This window comes from Oncorhynchus keta, chromosome 26 (assembly GCF_023373465.1).
Source record: "Oncorhynchus keta strain PuntledgeMale-10-30-2019 chromosome 26, Oket_V2, whole genome shotgun sequence".
NCBI lineage: Eukaryota > Metazoa > Chordata > Actinopteri > Salmoniformes > Salmonidae > Oncorhynchus > Oncorhynchus keta.
Window position 1 is genome coordinate 36,800,356 of NC_068446.1, and position 21,870 is coordinate 36,822,225.

General features: G+C 42.0%; 1 protein-coding gene across 50 annotated transcripts in view; it reads right to left on the bottom strand.

Moving 5' to 3' along the window:
- Positions 1-21,870, bottom strand: part of LOC118359331 (receptor-type tyrosine-protein phosphatase eta-like) — a 104,217-nt gene that overhangs the window by 62,518 nt on the left and 19,829 nt on the right. The gene's annotated exons all lie outside the window — the stretch shown is intronic.

Below are 21,870 nucleotides of genomic sequence, written 5' to 3' on the forward strand. Positions count from 1 at the left end.
TTCTAAATTAATATCTATCATAACATTTCCACACACTAATTGTAGTGCAACCAAACTTTCATTTGAGCGTACTTGCTCTTTGCCTTCTCAACTTTTCTACTGGAAGTTGATGCTGTGGCGATGCAACCTCTTGATAGCTAGTGTTACGGATACAGGTATCCTGTGTGTGTATTTTCTTTCCTTCTCCACTATTCACAGGTGTCGCCAATCAGTCACCAATCATCATTCCCCAATCAGTCATCAATCTGAAGACACACCTCCTCCTGTTTCCATTACCCAATCACATCCCCTTTCCATTGGTTTAAAAACCCAGTCAGTTGTTTTTTCTAGAGCTTGATCTCTCTGTGCTTCAATCTCTCTGTGTCTCAATCTCTTGCTATATCGTGCGCTCTTTGGACTGAGCTCTCTTTTGGTTGTTGTTCATACATTTCACATTTGTCTGGAATTATGTGAGTATTGTTTTGTTACGGTGATTGACTGGTTGATGGTGGGAAAAGGGGGTACGAAGACAAGTCGCCCATGGGGATACACTACCCGTAGGAACACTTTGTTTAAATATCCTAGTTAGAACTGGGTGGACCACCCGCTGTATTTTTGGTTAGCTGTATTGATGTAGTCTAGCTTAGGGGTGTTTGTGGAAATGTGTTTATTTTCTTGGGTCCAGCTCAGCCCCTTTTCCCGCCCCCTTTACTGTGTGTTTAAAAATAAACCATGAGTGTTTGACGGTAATTTAGTTGTCTGTGGTTTTTCATTCTCACTTACTTTTTCACTATACTTTGCATGAGTTAAGTTACGAGTCCTTTCCATCCCCCCCTAGACTGCTGGGCCAAAGGGATTCGTAACAGCTAGTTAGAATAACAAATTTCTAGTTAGACATTTTTTGACTTTGAATGTGTTCTTAAATTCAATTTGTAGTGCCTGAGTTCATAAATACAGAGCATTGTCCATTTTGTAAATTCACTGTTTTGCTCTTGGAGAGCACACTGGATGTTCAGGCCGAGGAGTAGAGTTGATTGAGTGTTCTGGCTCTAAAACGGCAGTCAAGCACCCAAGCTAATGTTGGCTGGCTTGCTAGCAACTTCCAGACACAAATGAGACCACTATGACCATTTTACTTGCCCTAGCAGAGCTGGTTAGGCACTTTTGTGTTAACCATAGCATTGGTGACTGTAACTGTGCTGCTGGAAAAAATGTAATTACGATTTTTTTTTTTGTTGACTTTTACTCACACTGGCCATATTCAACAGGTGTTGAGCACTCATAAATTCATTATTCTGCGCTCTGGTACACTCAGATGAGTGTTTTGAAATCAGCGAAGATAGCCAGAGCGAATTTACAAAAGCACCTGAATGTCCATTGAGAACGCACAACTACTAACCATTTAGCTAAGCTAAGAATGATGGGAATAATCAAGTCAATAAATGTTGGGTAGTTAGCCTATAGTAAATATACTGGCAAGTTTGATGTATAACTACTAACGTTAGGTAGATAGCTAACATACCGGTACATATTGTTGTAATGATATGCTATGTGCTTTGTAAGGACAGTGTGGCTAACAAATTGTCAACCAACATAACGTGTAAGGTATCTTATTTGAAAAGTCATTACTTTATTACATTGAGTAGCAAGTTACCACGAGGATGCGCTCTATCAACTCTGTGGCTTGACCATGCTTTTGATACACAGTTGATAGCACGCTGGACTTCGGGCAAGAATGATGAGGATGAGGGTTCGAAACCTGCTCCCTGCTTGTTCCATTTGAAGTTGTGCACATTTATCAGTTTATTATTTGGTTAATATTGCCCAGGGATTGTCAGTTAGACACAGTAGTGCATTGGGACCCAAAAGCACCTTGCCTGTCTATTAGACTATTCTTTAGTAAAGGTTGAATAGTCTGTTCAGTTATTAGTCCCCCTCCCCAACTTGCTACAAATAATTGTTCCTCGCCCTCTTCTACACGTCATTCTCCGCCTGAGTGGGTCGCTTGTGGGCGTGCTGGCAGCATATGGGAGCTCTTTCTGTTGTGCGTCAAGAATTCTGCATAGCAAGTTTGTATGAAGGTGTGGTTATTCACAGGCAAATTGTTATATATTATGGATGTACATTTGTGTCATTTTGTCAAGAGTGAAACATTCTTTTCAATCAAAAATAATTGTTCTGAAAGCAAAAACAAGGCTACAAAGTAAACATTTTTTGATATCAAATATTTTGTAATGGAGCACAAAACATTCTGCATTTTATTCCCCAAAAATATTTAGAGAACAACAAATGTATTTGAACACAACTCTATTTTAATTTTATCAACCACCCTCCATTTTGGCCATTTTGAGTGTCAGTTTGGCTTCAACCAATACTGTTCAGCCTTTCTTTCCAACACAAAGGAAGTCATAGCGGATACCTACAAAGGACTGTGTGATGATGGCATCTCAGGTAAGCAGTACTGGGCGTTCTTCCATCCAGCTTCTACATAGCTAGTAGTTAGCTCCAACGATTCAGTGTCGGTTCATAACATTCTACTATATTACATGCATACATACCATAGAATGATAAATCATACAATTATTATTTTCAAGCTAACCAAACGTTTAGCTACGAATGCCTGTTCTCGCCATATTCAGTTGAATTCATCTAACTGTCTTTCATGGCAACTCATAGTCGATATTTAATCATAAATCATGAGTGTAATGGTTAGCTTTTTTTACAGAAAGACAGTTCTGTCATCCATCAGAGAATGCTATTCTGATATGTCAGATGAAGAGTTATACTTCTCCTTAATGGCCCTGACTTTATGATACATCTCTAATTCCATTTATAACACTTGTATTTTCATCAACATTTATGAGCATTTCTGTAAAATGATTTGGCTCTCTGCACAATCACTGCATGTTGTAGAACTACTGAATCTAACGGCCAATGTAAAATTAGATTTTTAAAAATATAAATATACACTTTAGCGAACAACATGCATGAAGTCCTATGAGTGTCATCTGATGAAGATCATCAAAGGTTAGTGATTCATTTTATCTCTATTTGTGCTTTTTGACTCCCTCTTTGGCTGGGAAAATGGCTGGTTTTCTGACTTGGTGGTGACCTAACATAATTGTTTGTGGTGCTTTTGCTGTAAAGCCTTTTTGAAATCAGACACTGGTTGGATTAATGAATTGTATCTTTAATGATGTAAAATACTTGTATGCTTGAGAAATTGAGATTTGTGTTTTGAATTTGCCACCCTGCACATTCACTGGCGGTTGGTGAGGGACGCTACCGTCCCACCATATCCCAGAGCGGTTAAGAACAAATTCGTATTTACAATGACAGCCTAGAAACAGTGGGTAAACGGTCTTGTTCAGGGGCAGATCGACAGATTTTTACCTTGTCAGCTCAGGGGTTCAATCTAACAACCGTACACTCAAACCACTAGGCTAGCTGCCATGTTCATACCTTGTCTGTGGGCAGATCTGCAGCATTTCAGAGTTGGAATAATCGCCCTTTAAGTACAGAGGCGAACGTGACACCTCACCAGCTGTTGCCTTAACACTACACAACTGATTCAAATGATCAAGTCATCAAACTTCAAGTGGTATTTATGTATTCATTTGATCTGGTAATGTAAAAGTCCAATAATGATAATATCTTTGTTTGTTCATGTGTCTGTTTTTTAGCATACAGTACTCTGTAGCCACTTAGTGTGGACACCAGGGGAGACTACACACACATTCCTGTTGAAAAGTCTCTAACTACCTTATTTTCTCAATAAGTCTCTCCTTCACTTCATCAGTCTCCCTAAATCCACTAGGTTATAGCAGCTGTGTTGGTGAACCCCTCCCGCATCTGAACTGACTGACAGAGGGCACAGCATGATCATAGTTGAGAGGTCACTTGGTCTGGTCAACACAAAGTATTAGTAAAGATGCTTTACATTGAAATACAGAGATGTAGTAGTCCCAGAGTTAATGATCCAAGGTCAGTTTTGCATTTCACCTCCTGATTATGACTGACTGTTAGAATACAAAAAACAAGGCTTAATCATGCTCTCTATCCATGTGCAGGTATGTTTTGATGTGACAGAGGAAGCCAGTCCTGTCATCGCCAGTTCAACCACTCTTAAGATAACCGTTGGGCCAACTGGGAGCCCAAGGCTGGTTAGGAGACACCGCTAGAGACACTATGTAATTTTGATGAACTGAGAGAATATTAGGGCAGCACTGATTCATTAATCATTTGCTGTCTTCCCTGTTCCTCTGTTTTACCTCTCTTCTGTTTTCTACTCCTCTCTCCACCTTTCTTTATAATGCACACCATGTGCATTGAGGTACAGATTGGACTTGTATTTATGATATTAAATTACAAATGTTTAATGTATGTATTTATAACACCTGAACAACGAACTTTAAATAAAGCATTTAACGTTCTCCACTGGTTGAAATTAACTATCTCATTGAAATACTACCTCTACTTAACCAGGTAGGCCAGTTGAAAACAAGTTCTCATTTACAACTGCTACCTGCCCAAGATAAAGCAAAGCAGTGCGACAGAAACAAGTTACAAACCTACAGTCCATAGCACAATATAGTAGAAAAATCTATGTACAGTGTGTGCAAATGTAGGGAGGTAGGCCATAGGTGAAATAATTACAATTTAGCATTACTACTGGAGTGATAGCTGTGCAGGTAGAGCTACTGGGGTGCAAGAGGGTAAGTAATAATATGGTGATGAGGTAGTTGGGTGTGCTATCCTGTGTCAGATTAATACAGATGACGGGAGTTAGATATGCATAGGTACTGTATTTTCTGTATGTAATTGTACCAGGTGTATAATTGTAATGCATGCAGACACAATTACTCAAAGAATGGATTTTGATACACCTGGTATTGGAAATGACTGAAATGTCAGATTCATACCTGAAATGCACCTTTACTTGACAAGGAAGAGGACATGATCAGTGAATATATTCAATGCACAGGCTACAATGTGGGGATCTCACGTGTGGTAACTACAGTACATGTAAATATTATATTCTACTCAATCCATAGGCTTTAATGCCATTCAAACCTTAAGTCGATACAACTATGATAGCTGAGGTTCATAGGTTCTGAACTAATATTCACACAACGCTTTAGGGTCCATACACAGATCGGCTACATACTGTAGCTACACATCCATACAGTTATTTTTATCCTTCACTACACAATAAGGAAATAAATAGCTGTTACTTTAGCTACATTGCATGGCAAATCTAAGCAAGGCAAACTTAAACAAGTGTACATTAAATTTGCAGTAAATGCTTCAGCTAGCGAGATTCTTAACATCCACTGTTTCACAAGAGAGCCTGGTTTGCTGGATTCCTCCGGAGTCCAAAACAAACACACTACAATTTCATCCTCATCACACTAGCTGGCTAAGGTTAGCTCGTCAGCTAACTAGTTAAATAGCGATTTTCATAAATTAGCTTGACCAAAAAATCTGCACAATTGTTTGTCTCTACATTAACATATTCCTCTCAATTGTAAATGTTTTGCTTGACTCGTTATGACAACTTACATTTGCTTCCATCGTAATGTTTTGTCAGCCATCTTTGCTGAGGAAAGTCACAAGCGACAGGTGGCTCGTGTCAAATTTGGCATTGGAACCACTCAATATGATTGGTCATATAAAAACCTTGTGACCCAAAAGCCTATAGAGTGCTCTAACTCAGCCTTGTGGTCGTTGTCCTGTTGGAAGGTGAACCTAGAGCTCTGGAGCAGGTTTTCATCAAGAAACTCTGTACTTTGCGTCGTTCATTTTGACCTCGATTCTGACGAGTCTCCCAGTCCCTACTGCTGAAAAACGCTTCACCGTAGGGATGGTGCCATGTTTTCTCCAGACGTGACGCCTGGCATTCAGTCCAAAGAGTTCAATCTTGGTTTCATCAGACCAGAGAATCTTGTTTCTCATGGTCTGAGAGTTCGTTAAGTTAATCAATCAAATTTAGAAAGCCCTTCTTACATCAACTTATGTTACAAAGTGCTGTACAGAAACCCAGCCTAAAACCCCAAACAGCAAGCAATGCAGGTGTAGAGGCACAGTAGCTAACACGGTGGCTAGGTGCCTATTGGCAACCTCCAAGCGGGCTGTCATGTGCCTTTTACTGAGGAGTGACTTCCGTCTGGCCACTACCATAAAGGCCTAATTGGTGGAGTGCTACCAAGATGGTGGTCCTTCTGGAAGGTTCTCCCATCTCCACAGAGGAACTCTGAAGCTCTGTCAGAGTGACCATTGGGTTCTTGGTCACCTCCCCGAGTAAGGCCCTTCTCCCCTGATTGCTCAATTTGGCCAGGGGGCCAGCTCTAGGAAGAGTTGGTAGTTCCAAACTTCTTCCATTTAAGAATGATGGAGGCCACTGTGTTCTTGGGGACCTTCAATGCTGCAGACACTCATTGGTACCCTTCCCCGATCAGTGCCTCAACAAAATCCTGTCTCTGCCGTCTACGGACATTCCTTCGACCCCCTGACGTGGTTTTTGCTCTGACATGTACTATCAACTGTGGGACCTTATATAGAAAGGTGTGTGCCTTTCAAAATCATGTCCAATCAATTGAATGTATCACAGTTGGACTCCAAGGTTCTGAAACATCTCAAGAATGAACAATTGTCACGTGTGCTCCCTCTCCGGCCTCCAGATCACCAGGCTGCTCGTTATGGCGCACACCTGTCACCATTGTTGCACACACCTGTCACCATTGTTGCACACACCTGTCACCATTGTTGCACACACCTGTCACCATCATTACGCGCACCTGCGCATCATCAGTATGACCTGGACTCCATCCCTTCCCTGATTACCTTCCCTATATATGTAACTCCTTTTGGTTCCTTCCCCAGACTCCATCCCTTCCCTGATTACCTTCCCTATATATGTAACTCCTTTTGGTTCCTTCCCCAGGCGTCATTGTTTCTGTTTCATGTCTGTGTGCTGTTAGTGTTTCTTGTTCCGTTTATTGAAACACTCACTCCCTGAACTTGCTTCCCGACTCTCAGTGCACATCGTTACAACAATGGAAACAAGATGAACCTGAGCTCAATTTTGAGTCTCATAGCAAATGGTCTGAATATTTATGTAAAAAAGGTATTGCAGGTTTTTTTTAATATAAATTTGCAAACCTGTTTTTTCTTTGTCATCATGGGGTATTGTGTGTAGATTGAGGAAACTTTTAGTTTTAAAATAAGGCTGTAACGTAACAACATGTGGAAAAAGTGAAGTGGTCTGAATAGTGAAGTGAAGTGGTCTGAATAGTGAAGTGAAGTGGTCTGAATAGTGAAGTGAAGTGGTCCGAATGCCTGTCCAGAGACCAGTGAGGTGTGTACCTTTAGATGCTATCAGGTGGTGCATGGCAGGGTTTTCCCCATTCTTACACCGCACAGGGAAATGGAACAGAAAAATAGTTCCCTTTATTGTATGATTAGCTGTTATAGAACCCACTCTCATACAATGCATATTCTCAATACACACACACACACAGCTCTTTTCCTACTATTTTCTCTGTGCTCTGATGTACCATGGTAACTTGCCAGTTTCCTGGTCCAGACCAACACAATCTTAATGATTAGTCAAAACTAAACATTCCACCAACACAAACCACAGGCCTTGGCTGATGTCCTGCGGTCCACTCTGTTTACCAGATGGCTAAACATTAAACCCACATCAACGGCCCACTATACAAACCCCGTTCTCTCCCACACATCCACAGCTATGCAGTCCAGTAGATGAGGAGATTAATTTACTCCACTTAACATACTGGTTACTGTCTGGTTAGAAGAGTCCTACCCTTCATTACACCAGCCATAATAAGGGCAAACTTCACAACTTAGGTAACAACAATGATGAGCAAGTTGATTCAAATGTTGTAATATAACCCAGATCCAGATCAAAACCTGGACTCAGAGCAAAACACAGACCCAGATCCAGATAAAAACCTGGACCCAGATCAAAACCTGGACCCAGAGCAAAACCCAGATCCAGATCAAAACCTGGACCCAGAGCAAAACCCGGACCCAGATCCAGATAAAAACCTGGACCCAGATCAAAACCTGGACCCAGAGCAAAACCCAGATCCAGATCAAAACCTGGACCCAGAGCAAAACCCGGACCGAGAGCAAAACCCGGACAAAAACCGGGACCCAAATCCAGACCAAAACCCAGACCCAGAACATAACCCGTACCCGGACCAGACCAAAACCTGGACCCAGAACAAGATCTAGACATTTCAGATCCAGAACTCCAGATAGCAGCACAGTCATTGAAACATTCAGTGGGGCAGGAAGATGTCCTCAGTCATCACCCCCCGCTAGTCTCTAGAGACCCTTCTCCCCTCCTTGGCCTTTCAATCGCTATTCATATCACCAACCCTGCCCTTCCTCTCCACTCCCTCCCTCCCTCCCGCCTGCCACCCCTCCCAACCTTTTGCTCTCTTCTCTCACCCCCCTCTGTTCTCCTATTCTTCCTGAAGGCCAGGGGCACTGCACAGGGTGTGGGTTGGTGAGGTTAGGTTCTCTGATGTAATGAAGGTCTGGCAGTGCTCACATTGTGAAAAAAAGTGAAGAGACCGAGACTTACTGGCATCTTGTAACTTGAAATACAACTATAGATGTTTTTCATAAACCGGCATTAACAATCTGTTACCCTGACATCACGTGTTTGAATCCTGAAAAACATTTCCATTACTTATAAGGGAATTTGGAGGGTACAGTAGTCGAAATGGGACTTGAACCCACAACTGTGCGATTGTCAGTAAAAAACCTAAGACATTATGTCAAAAGTTCCAAACATCTTCAGGGGGTTGTTGAAATTATACTATGAATGTTGTAAAAAAAATGTCCCGTTCACCAGATACTTGTGTATATTCATACATAGAAGGAGGAACTAATTCACTGTAGTTCTGCTCTCTGTGAATTGTTGCGTGACAACATAGACACCTGTGTTCCACGCCGTTGAGTGCATAATGTTGTCGCTTTTGGAGAACTGATATTATAGCCCTGTCAAAGCCAACAATCAGATGATATTTGACATTAGAGGGGGCTTTTGGGGGCTCCTGAATGGCGGAGCAGTCTAAGGCACTGCATCTTAGTGCTTGAGGCTTCAATACAGACACCCTGGTTTGAATCAGCGTCATCCAGGTTTGGCCGGTGTAGGCCATCATTGTAAATAAGAAGTTGTTCTTAACTGACTTGCCTAGTTAAATTAAATACAATTAAAGTGGCAGTACAGTCAGAAATGGGATTTTCCTGTTTTTTTTTATGATATTTGTGATATTTTATGATTGATATTGTGAAAATAATAATAATGGCCTTTCAGTGTAAGAGCTTTTCGAAGAAAGAAAATGTCTGGAATTTCAGCCTGTTCAGGTGGGATGGAGTTTCAGCCTGTTCAGGTGGGATGGAGTTTCAGCCTGTTCAGGTGGGATGGAGTTTCAGCCTGTTCAGGTGGGATGGAGTTTCAGCCTGTTCAGGTGGGATGGAGTTTCAGCCTGTTCAGGTGGGATGGAGTTTCAGCCTGTTCAGGTGGGATGGAGTTTCAGCCTGTTCAGGTGGGATGGAGTTTCAGCCTGTTCAGGTGGGATGGAGTTTCAGCCTGTTCAGGTGGGATGGAGTTTCAGCCTGTTCAGGTGGGATGGAGTTTCAGCCTGTTCAGGTGGGATGGAGTTTCAGCCTGTTCAGGTGGGATGGAGTTTCAGCCTGTTCAGGTGGGATGGAGTTTCAGCCTGTTCAGGTGGGATGGAGTTTCAGCCTGTTCAGGTGGGATGGAGTTTCAGCCTGTTCAGGTGGGATGGAGTTTCAGCCTGTTCAGGTGGGATGGAGTTTCAGCCTGTTCAGGTGGGATGGAGTTTCAGCCTGTTCAGGTGGGATGGAGTTTCAGCCTGTTCAGGTGGGATGGAGTTCAGGTTCAGCCTGTTCAGGTGGGATGGAGTTTCAGCCTGTTCAGGTGGGATGGAGTTTCAGCCTGTTCAGGTGGGATGGAGTTTCAGCCTGTTCAGGTGGGATGGAGTTTCAGCCTGTTCAGGTGGGATGGAGTTTCAGCCTGTTCAGGTGGGATGGAGTTTCAGCCTGTTCAGGTGGGATGGAGTTTCAGCCTGTTCAGGTGGGATGGAGTTTCAGCCTGTTCAGGTGGGATGGAGTTTCAGCCTGTTCAGGTGGGATGGAGTTTCAGCCTGTTCAGGTGGGATGGAGTTTCAGCCTGTTCAGGTGGGATGGAGTTTCAGCCTGTTCAGGTGGGATGGAGTTTCAGCCTGTTCAGGTGGGATGGAGGTTTGGCCCACAGCATGACATCACAACTGGATCTGATTATTCTGACCAATGACCCACATGATCAGACTGAGCATTTCAATGGCAACATTGTGCTCAAGGAAATAAATTATACAACATTTTATTGAGTGGGGGCTTTAAGACAGTATAATAGCACTGGAATAATGTGTTTAATATCAATTCACTAGACCAGGCTTAATAACCATAGAATAATCTAAATCTATCTTTAAAGATGTGGGTGTTTCCCAAGCCTTTAACAACCACGGAAGGATGTTTGCAGAACACAAGTCTGAATTAAGAGACATTAGAACGAGACATTTGTAACGGGTGACACACTTTTACGACTTGTCAAGTCAACTTGTGAAAATGTAATGCAGCACTTCAGCATCAGCAGATACAGTCCCTCTTCAGAGGAAGAGAATATGATCGCCAATTATAGTAAGTTACTAGTGATGGATCAACACACACAGACGAATGGTTCCTGGACTCTGTGAGAAATACTGACAACAAGAACATGATTCATGCTACTATGGCAACCTTATGTGTTGATATATTTATGTTTTATTGACCTCTGGGGATATGAGATCTGAGATCAACTGGCATGAGCTATTTGGGAGACACTAGCTACTGTACTAGGGCATAACAGTAGGCAAGAGTAAGAGCATTTTCCTGTTTACAATATCCTGGGAGCCTTATCATCATCCTTACCCCCGAGCACTACAGTACTCTACTGTCGCAGATCAACAGTCCCCCTGGGTCATACTGACTGTTGATTCCTCTCCAGACAAACATTTTCCAAGGCCTGACTGCCCATAGGCCAAAAGCTAATGTCTTGACCCCCTAAGTTTTTCAGTACATGGTTTAGATACGTTTTCTGCAGTGTTTACATGCCGTAACAGATCCAGTGGGAAGCTACAGTAAATTGTACCAAAAGTAGGTGAATTCGTTAAACATTATATAAGTTCTTTATCAGTACCAGGGAATTATGAATATAATTGTTGCTTGACCACAGCATTTTGCAGATAACAAGAACTGAGAAGCACTATTGTCCACTTGATTGTCTCATGTTAGAGGAGCACTTTCAAATACAATTTTTTAAGATGCTGTGAAATTATTATACATTTCTCTCAGACTGTGCCTGTGACCTCCTGTATGGTGTATCTATGCCCCTTGGCTCGGCCAGGCCGACTCAGAGAGAGGAAATAGCTGTGCTGAGCATTAAGTAAACATTACATCAACCCTGAGTGGGGCTGCTCTGCCCGCCCTGCCCGCCACCATCACTCCTACCCATTTGCTCTCTCTCTCTGCCTAGCTTCTGATAGACTTTCAGTTCCTTCCTTCATAATAACAGTCCCAGTTGAGAAACAATGAAGAAATCCCTTTCGAGACGTTTATTCAACGACCCAACCCACTCAACCTAGATAACAAGAAAGAAAGAACACAGAGGGAAATCCCAGAGGCTTTTGTTTGTGATTACTACTGCAGGGTCTATCCTGGGATAGGTGGTGGTGCTGCCCTAAAGCGGCAGCAGGGTCTGTCCTGGGATAGGTGGTGGTGCTGCCCTAAAGTGGCAGCAGGGTCTATCCTGGGATAGGTGGTGGTGCTGCCCTAAAGCGGCAGCAGGGTCTGTCCTGGGATAGGTGGTGGTGCTGCCCTAAAGCGGCAGCAGGGTCTATCCTGGGATAGGTGGTGGTGCTGCCCTAAAGCGGCAGCAGGGTCTGTCCTGGGATAGGTGGTGGTGCTGCCCTAAAGTGGCAGCAGGGTCTGTCCTAGGATCAGTGGTGGTGCTGCCCTAAAGCGGCAGCAGGGTCTGTCCTGGGATAGATGGTGGTGCTGCCCTAAAGCGGCAGCAGGGTCTGTCCTGGGATAGGTGGTGGTGCTGCCCTAAAGCGGCAGCAGGGTCTGTCCTGGGATAGATGGTGGTGCTGCCCTAAAGCGGCAGCAGGGTCTGTCCTGGGATAGATGGTGGTGCTGCCCTAAAGCGGCAGCAGGGTCTGTCCTGGGATAGGTGGTGGTGCTGCCCTAAAGCGGCAGCAGGGTCTGTCCTGGGATAGATGGTGGTGCTGCCCTAAAGCGGCAGCAGGGTCTGTCCTGGGATAGGTGGTGGTGCTGCCCTAAAGCGGCAGCAGGGTCTGTCCTGGGATAGATGGTGGTGCTGCCCTAAAGCGGCAGCAGGGTCTGTCCTGGGATAGATGGTGGTGCTGCCCTAAAGTGGCAGCAGGGTCTGTCCTGGGATAGGTGGTGGTGCTGCCCTAAAGCGGCAGCAGGGTCTGTCCTGGGATAGGTGGTGGCAATGCATGACTTGTTGTTCCAAGAGCATATCCAGCCAAGTAAAGTGTCAAAGTGTTATTCTTTGCGCTTATTAATGATCTGCCTCTAATCAAAGTACATCTAGACAACTGGGGGGCTTGGCCTAGATGGGTGGAGGGAGGGAGGGTGGGTCTTCTAAGTTAAATCACTGTGGCCTTAGATGTCCTCTTTGGTTGTGTGTCGGTGCGTGCTCACGTGCAACCCAGACCTGATTGAGTTGTGAAGGTCCTCTGATATGAGCATTTTTGGGGGGTTTTGAAGATTTTAATACTTCATGGAGACAGAAAAAACTGAAACTGGACCTCATATTTTGTAGTATTTTCTGCAATAAACCCTGAATTGCTGATGCCATGAATTGACCATTGAGAGGCCTTGAAGCCACCGGTCGGCCATATTGGCCCTCCCCAGTAGGACCAGTCCTCTATAGGAATTAATGGAATTCTACAGTGTTTCAACTACATGTTTCAAGGTCAAAATGACATGTATTTACGTATGTTGTTGTGGGGACAGTAACATTAGTAATCTCAAACAATTATACTTGACGGAAAATGTTTTTATATATTAAAACATAAATATATAAGTTTAGCTCACATAATATAATTTACAAATATACAGTAAGGTGTCTGTAATAGAATGAATGTGTCAAAAACAAAAGTAGACATTAATAAAGGCATTTCTGTAGCTTCCAAAATGTTTTTTACAACTATGGAGGTGTGCCAAGATGGTGGCTTCAACACAGCGACCCCTATCTGTCATCTAGTCTATATATAAATAATATATTTTATTGCTACATTTTAGTATAGCTAGGATGATATTCTGTAGTGCAGGAATGGGTAGAGCATGGGGAGCCAAAATGAGGGTTCTGAAGCTGAAGTTCTACATTCTACACAGTGGGTAGAATTCATAGAAACAGAATACATAAATCACACAGGAACACTGGTGCAAAGTACTTAAGTAAAACTACTTCAGTATTTTGGGGGGGTATTTGTACTTTGCTATATTTATTTTTTTAGTGAACTTTTACTTCACTACATTCCTAAAGAAAATAATGTACTTTTTACTCCATGTATTTTCCCTGACACCCAAAAGTACGTGTTACATTTTGAACGCTTAACAGAACAAAAAATTGTCCAAATCATGCACTTATCAAGAGAACATCCCTGGTCATCCCTATCACTACAGTGAGTGTGCCCCTGGCTATCCATATATTTTAAAAACAAGAAAACGGTGCCATCTGGTTTGCTTAACATAAAGAATTTGAAGTGATTTACACTTTCCATACTTAAGTATATTTAAAACCAAATACTTTTAGACTTTTACTCAAGTATTATTTTACTGGGTGACTTTCACTTTTACTTGAGTCATTTTCTATTAAGGTATCTATACTTTCCTCAGGTATGTTAATTGGGTACTTTTTCCACCACTGCACAGCACCATATGTGAACTTATCATTTGGAAATGCTGGACCTCACATTTATTCTTGCTGGTCATGAAACCAGCACCACCCATGTGGAGTTCTAGTAACTATACATCTATGGTATAAATGGCACCGAATAGGCCTACCAAAGGGTGAAGACTGCTAGAGCTCAAGACTCATCCATCCCCAAGGCCATAGCTGCAGTGAAGGTTTAAGTGTGTTGACTTTGCTGCTCGATCTGTTATTGACTTTTGACCTTGTATTTTGCACTCAACTTGAACATTTGCACTTCTTATTGTACTTGCACTTATTGTATGCATATGTTGTATCATTTGGTTTTATGTTGTGTGTTTGGCACTGTATTATGAGAACTCTACTCTTGGAGGGGTGGCAGGTTGCCTAGCAATTAGACAGGTGAGGCAATAACCAAAGGGGTGCAGGTAAAAATCCTGGGTCCGGTGTGAAAAACCTGGTACCGAGTGAGCTGGGTACCAGAGGGTTTGCTGCTATCAAATCCTAGATGCCATTGACTGCTGTTGTGCCCTTGAGCAAGGGACTTAACCCCACACAACAACACTGCCCAGTGTGGCAGTGCTCCAAAACCTGTCTGTGTGTGACTCTCTGAGGATTTCAAATTGGAGGTCAAATTCCAGTTGGACCTTGTGTGGAAGCAACCAATAAAGTGATGTTCTTCATCTAACCAAATGCTAACTGGTCCAGTGTTGGTAGACCATGACACTTGCAACACCAGGGCTGTGGCTTTGCTTCCTACAGGGGATCAGTATGAAAACGTATGCACTCACTACTGTAAGTTGCTCTGGATACAAGTGCCTGCTGAATGTAACTCTAAACTCTTGTGTAGAAATCATATTCAAATAGTACATTTCATTTTCACAAAACTCCACATCTTGCACACAATGTGGTTACTGGAAAGAACACTATATCTGCTACAGTAGGATTAGAGCCCACACTTATCGAAACATGAATATATCCCATCTCTTTCAATGAGGCGGTATACTATATGTGTCTTTGATGTGTGAAGTTTGTGACAAATGTCATTCTAACTTTGTGGAAAGTAAAAAACAAGTTTCTTTTTCATAAGAAGTGTACAGTTTTACTTTCCACATGGATTGTGTGGACGTCTATTCTATATGTAAGAATAACAGACCCTCTCAGGCAGCCATTACACCATTACAGACCACTCTGACTCCTTTATCTGGTTGATATGATAACACCATTGTTACGAGATGCGACTCCAGGAGATTATCAAACTAATGTACCTTGAACTACCCTTACGGAAAGATCACAGAAATGTCACATGATCTTGTGTAATCTAATGTGATCACGTGATTAAATGTGAAGTTAACGTGATAACATGTGATAACAAAACTTCACGTGAGAAAATGTGAGCTTATGTGAGAACATGATCTAATTTTAAATGAATATGAAATACAGTAAATGGCAACATGAAACTACACGTGACAACATTTGAGGACATGAAACTACACGTGAGAAAATGTGAGCTTATGTGAGAACATTATCTAATTTTGACAACATGAAACTACACGTGACAACATTTGAGGACATGAAACTACACGTGACAACATGAGAGAACATGAAACTACACGTGACAACATGTGAGAACATGTCAAGACACGATTTCATGTGAAATAAATGTGACAACATGAGGATACAACATTTCAAGATGTGATACCATGACACTACACGTGACAACATTTCAGCATATGAAAGCCGAGATGTGAAATGTAATTTAGAATACTCTCCTTTAAAAAGGCATAAATTATATTAATTCAATTCAAACAGTCATGGTCCACTACAGGTTTGGTCTAGCTTATGTTCATGATCTCACCTTGACTGACAGCTCTTTGATACACCTATGTCATGCACTTTAAATGCAGTGAGCAGTGTTGCAGTAGACATTGAAATTGCATCAATTATATAGATTTTTTTTTATATATACATTTCCCATTTTTAATCTCCCGGATGATGCAGTTCCCAGCAGCACTGACAGATGTGTTGACTGCAACTGCGTTATGAACGACCCATTCCCCCCTTCTGATCAAAGATGGCTGAAGACCTAGCTAGCCAGTAACTAGCTAACACCAGACATAAAGACCTAGCTAGCCAGTAACTAGCTAACACCAGACATAAAGACCTAGCTAGCCAGTAACTAGCTAACACCAGACATAAAGACCTAGCTAGCCAGTAACTAGCTAACACCAGACATGAAGACCTAGCTAGCCAGTAACTAGCTAACACCAGACATAAAGACCTAGCTAGCCAGTAACTAGCTAACACCAGACACAGATGAAGACCTAGCTAGCCAGTAACTAGCTAACACCAGACATAAAGACCTAGCTAGCCAGTAACTAGCTAACACCAGACACACATGAAGACCTAGCTAGCCAGTAACTAGCTAACAACAGACATAAAGACCTAGCTAGCCAGTAACTAGCTAACACCAGACATAAAGACCTAGCTAGCCAGTAACTAGCTAACACCAGACACAGATGAAGACCTAGCTAGCCAGTAACTAGCTAACACCAGACACACATGAAGACCTAGCTAGCCAGTAACTAGCTAACACCAGACACAGATGAAGACCTAGCTAGCCAGTAACTAGCTAACACCAGACACAGATGAAGACCTAGCTAGCCAGTAACTAGCTAACACCAGACACACATGAAGACCTAGCTAGCCAGTAACTAGCTAACACCAGACACAGATGAAGACCTAGCTAGCCAGTAACTAGCTAACACCAGACATAAAGACCTAGCTAGCCAGTAACTAGCTAACACCAGACACACATGAAGACCTAGCTAGCCAGTAACTAGCTAACACCAGACACACATGAAGACCTAGCTAGCCAGTAACTAGCTAACACCAGACACAGATGAAGACCTAGCTAGCCAGTAACTAGCTAACACCAGACATAAAGACCTAGCTAGCCAGTAACTAGCTAACACCAGACACACATGAAGACCTAGCTAGCCAGTAACTAGCTAACACCAGACACACATGAAGACCTAGCTAGCCAGTAACTAGCTAACACCAGACACACATGAAGACCTAGCTAGCCAGTAACTAGCTAACACCAGACACACATGAAAGGGGAAATATATAAGTATCTTTGCCATAGATGAATAGGGTCAACTTTTAATTATATTTGCTGACACGCTACAGTCACATTTTGGCACCAGTTGAGTAGCTATCTGAACCACGGCCCTCTGCAAACACATCTTCTCCAATATTGGTTATAAAGCGGTACTTATTTAAATTAGGTAAGAAAATATCACGTTACCATATCATATTTCATTAGTCCATTGTTGATTTAGTCCCAAAAGTTTTCCAGATATGTAACTTTCAAAATGCAGAAATCATCTGCATATGATAATGAATCCAAGTGTTTGACATGAGGGAGGGTACCAGTAACTTTATGATCAAACTTTATCAATGCAGAAGCAACAGTCATTTTTCATACTTTAGTCATCATCCGGTTTCCTTTTTTGACTGTTCATGACCTTTAACAGTGCAGCTCTTGATTGGCACACAATCTTAAAAAGATTGCTTAAAGACAATGTCAGAAGGGGTGCTTAACCTTCATCAACATAAAGATAAAACCACATAAACTGGTACAAACATTTTCACTGCTGGTTGGCACAAATCCAACATATTTTAGACCATACCCCCAAACTTGCTAATGATCTCCTACCTACACTGAACAAAAATCTAAACGCAACATGCAACAATTTCAAAGGTTTTACCGAGTTACAATTTATATAAGGACATCGGTCAATTTAAGTACATTTGTTAGGCTCTACTCTATGGATTTCACATGACTGGGAAGAGACATGCATCTGTTGGTCACTGACACCTTAAAAAAAGGTAGGGGCGTGGATCAGAAAACCAGTCAACATCTGGTCTGCAGCGCGACACATCTCCTTCCCATAGAGTTGATCAGGCAGTTTATTGTGGCCTGTGGAATGTTGTCCCACTCCTCTTCAATGGCTGTGCGAAGTTGCTGGATATTGTCAGGAACTGGAACACGCTGCCGTACACGTTGATCGAGAGCTACCCAAACATGTTCAATAGGTGACATGTTTGCTGAGTACGCAGGCCATGGGAGAACTGGGCCAATTTCAGCTTCCAGGAATTGTGTACAGATCCTTGCGACATGGGGCTGTTCATTATCAGCAGCGGATGATAGCAAGATGGCGCCGATAGAGATGGAACTATTGGATATAAGAGCAAAGTCAATTTACTGACCAAGAATTTGTTAGAATCAAATGCTGACCGCATTATCAACCAAGAGAATTCTCTTTGAATATATACAGCTGTGTATATCCCCCCAAGCAGGAACCTCGACAGCCCTGAAAGAACTTCACTGGACTCTATGTAAACTGGAAACCATATATCCTGAGGCTGCATTTATTGCAGCTGGGGATTTTAACAAAGCTAATCTGAAAACAAGGCTCCATAAATGTTATCAGCATATCGAACACGCGACTCGAGCTGGCAGCATTCTGGATCATTGCTACTCTAACTTCTGAAACACATACTTAGCCCTCCCCCGCCCTCCTTTCGGCAAATATGACCACAACTCCATTTTGTTGCTCCCAGGTTATAGGCAGAAACTAAAACAGGAAACACCTGTGCTCAGGTCTGTTCAACGCTGGTCCGACCAATTGGATTTCACACTTCAAGATTGCTTCGATCACGTGGACTGGGATATGTTCCGGATTGACAACAACGTTGACGTAGACGTTGACTCGGTGAGCGAGTATATTAGCAAGTGCATCGATGATGTTGTACCCACGGTGACTATTAAAACCTTCCCTAACCAGAAACCGTGGATTGATGGCAGCATTCGTGCAATACTGAAATCGCAAACCACTGCTTTTAATCATGGCAAGGCGACCGGAAACATGACTGAATACAAACAGTGTAGCTATTCCCTCTGCAAGGCAATCAAACAAGCTAAGCGTCAGTATAGAGACAAAGTAGAGTTGCAATTCAATGGCTCAAACGAGACGCATGTGGCAGGGTCTACAGTCAATCATGGATTACAAAAAGAAAACCAGCTCCGTCGCAGACGTCGCAAGACGTCTTGCTCCCAGACAAATTAACTTCTTTGCTAGCTTTGAGGACAATACAGTGCCACTGACACGGCCCGCTACCAAAACCTGTGGGCTCTCCTTCACCGTGGCCAACGTGAGTAAAACAGTTCAATGTGTTAAGCCTCGCAAGGCTGCTGAAGCTTGTTGAGAGAATGCCACGAGTGTGCAAAGCTGTCATCAAGGCAAAGTGTGGTTACTTTGAAGAATCTCAAATATATTTTGATTGGTTTAACACTTTTTTGGTTACTACATGATTCCATGTGTGTTATTTCATAGTTTTGATGTCTTCACTATTATTCTACAATGTAGAAAATAGTAAAAATAAAGATGGCAACAGACCTTAAGCAGAAAATGCAGGTTGCTGGCATCCAAGAGGTTTTGAGTTCAAATCCTAAGTGTGATTGTTTCCGAAGTGTGCTAACCAATGTTGAGGTCAATTCAGTTCCAGTCATTTCAGAAAGTGAACCAAATTCCAATTCAAAATTCTCTGGCATTGAAAATAATTGGAATTAGAATTGGAATTTCTGTGAACCTTCTTAATGCAGTTAGTTGCTGTTAGTATATTTACTGCAAAGAATACAGTTCAGCTGTAAAAATTAATTAAAAGTTGTTTCCACTATTTTCACTGCAATTCAGTAGCAATAACTTACTGTAAAATTACAGGATTTAAAAAAAACAGTTTGTGTCATAAGTGCATCTAAAGAAGTATCCTATAAGTGTAAATGCAATTGCAAGTGAGGCGTGCCAAGTTAATTTGCAGGATGGGACAAAAAGTACACAAGTGCATTGCGATTCACAGTAAATATATAGCAAAACACTATTACGTGATGTTCTAGAAATGGACTATTACGTGATCTTCTAGAAATTGACCGTAAAATGACAAAAATTTACCTCAAAATGTACAGAAATGGCAACAAAAAAATGTTTTATTGTAATCACATGTTGAACCACATGATTTCACTTGTGGAAAATCACATGATTGCACATGACAATGTATTTTTTCAAACACTTCATATACATTTTCAAATTTGGATTAACTGTTCAGCTGAAGTATGACACAACCTAGGATATAGCTGCCTAATGTTGGTATGGCATATTATTCTCTTTTAATGTTACTCCTGAATCACTATGACAAATATACTAGTTTTCTTGAGGAGTACAGGTGAAATCAGTTTTCGACACAGACATTGTGGTGTAACAGGAAGATTGGAAAACTGTGAAGCAAGAGATTGTGAGTTCAAATCCCAATTAAGAACATATTGAATAATTATTACTGTATAAATAAATGTACAATATGTAAGTTGAAAAAAACAAGTTAATAGTACTGTGTGAGTATCATGTTTGCAGGGCATCACCTATCAAATCCTGTGTGAAAATGTAACTCCACATGAGAAATATCATTTTGTGAAGTGTTCCAAAAACACATGGTTTCATTTGATTTTTATTTAACTAGCCAGTTAAGAACAAATTCATATTTACGATGATGACCTACCCCGGCTAACCCCCAATTGTGCGCCCTATTGGACTCTCAATCACAGCCAGTTGTGATACAGCCTGGAATTGAACCAGGGTCTGTAGTGACACCTCTAGCACTGAGATGCAGTGCCTTGGACCGCTGCACCATTTGGGAGACGCACATTTGAAACTTAATGTGAAATATCACATGTGAAGTGTTCCAAAAACACTTGGTTTCTATGTCATGGTGAAATTCTGTGGTGTTTATCAAATGAGTGGGGACATTTTCTCACAATGCATGGTCTCTGTCCCTGCAGCCATCCAGCCATGTCAGGTTAGTTCTGTCTCGACAGTCTGTACAGTTCACTAACTGGTAATAACAAATCAATGGCTAATTGAAGTAAACAACAAGGAAGTAAAAAAAAGTTGCTAAAACATTAACGAACCATGCAGGTGGATGAAAAAAACATGATACACATTATAAACTGGGTGGTTCGAGCCCTGAATGCTGATTGGCTGACAGCTGTGGTATATCAGACTGGATACCACGGGTATGATAAAACATTTAATTTTCCTGCTCTAATTACTTTGGTAACCAGTTTATAATAGCAATAAGGCACCTTGGGATTTGTGATATATGGCCAATATACCACGGCTACGGGCTGTGTCCAGGTACTCCCCGATGTGTCACGCCTATGAACAGCCCTTGGCTGTGGTATATTGGCCAAATACCACAACCCCTTGGGCCTTATGCTTTAATAGCACCCGTCTGTTCACAGTAGGGTTGCAAAGGGTCGGAAACTCCAGAATTTTTCCTGAAATTTTCCATGGGAAGTTAAGCCCTGGAATTTAGCTTAAATTCATCAACAAAGTTAGCTTATAACAGTGAACCTTTTTTGTAGGATACACATAAGGCAATTCTTGGTCTTGTGGCATATTTTGGTTAAACTATCCCCAATTCAATGGAATTGCAACCCTCTGCATGCACAGTGCATTCTCCCATGCATTCTTCGATCATACGTGCAGTGCATTCTTCCATCACATGTACAGCTGATTCTCAAGATCTTGCACATTAATGAGATGCTATTGAGCCCACACTACTACACTGTCTGAGCCAAGGACTACACGCTTCCTGGTAAGTTAACGATTACAATACTGGGTGGGGTGAATATATGTGAACACGAAGGTAGCTTGGTCTAAAGTGGAGGAGTCCTACTCTCATTGGCTGTGCTGCTCATGCTTTGAATCTGCTCCTCAAGGACATCATGGCAC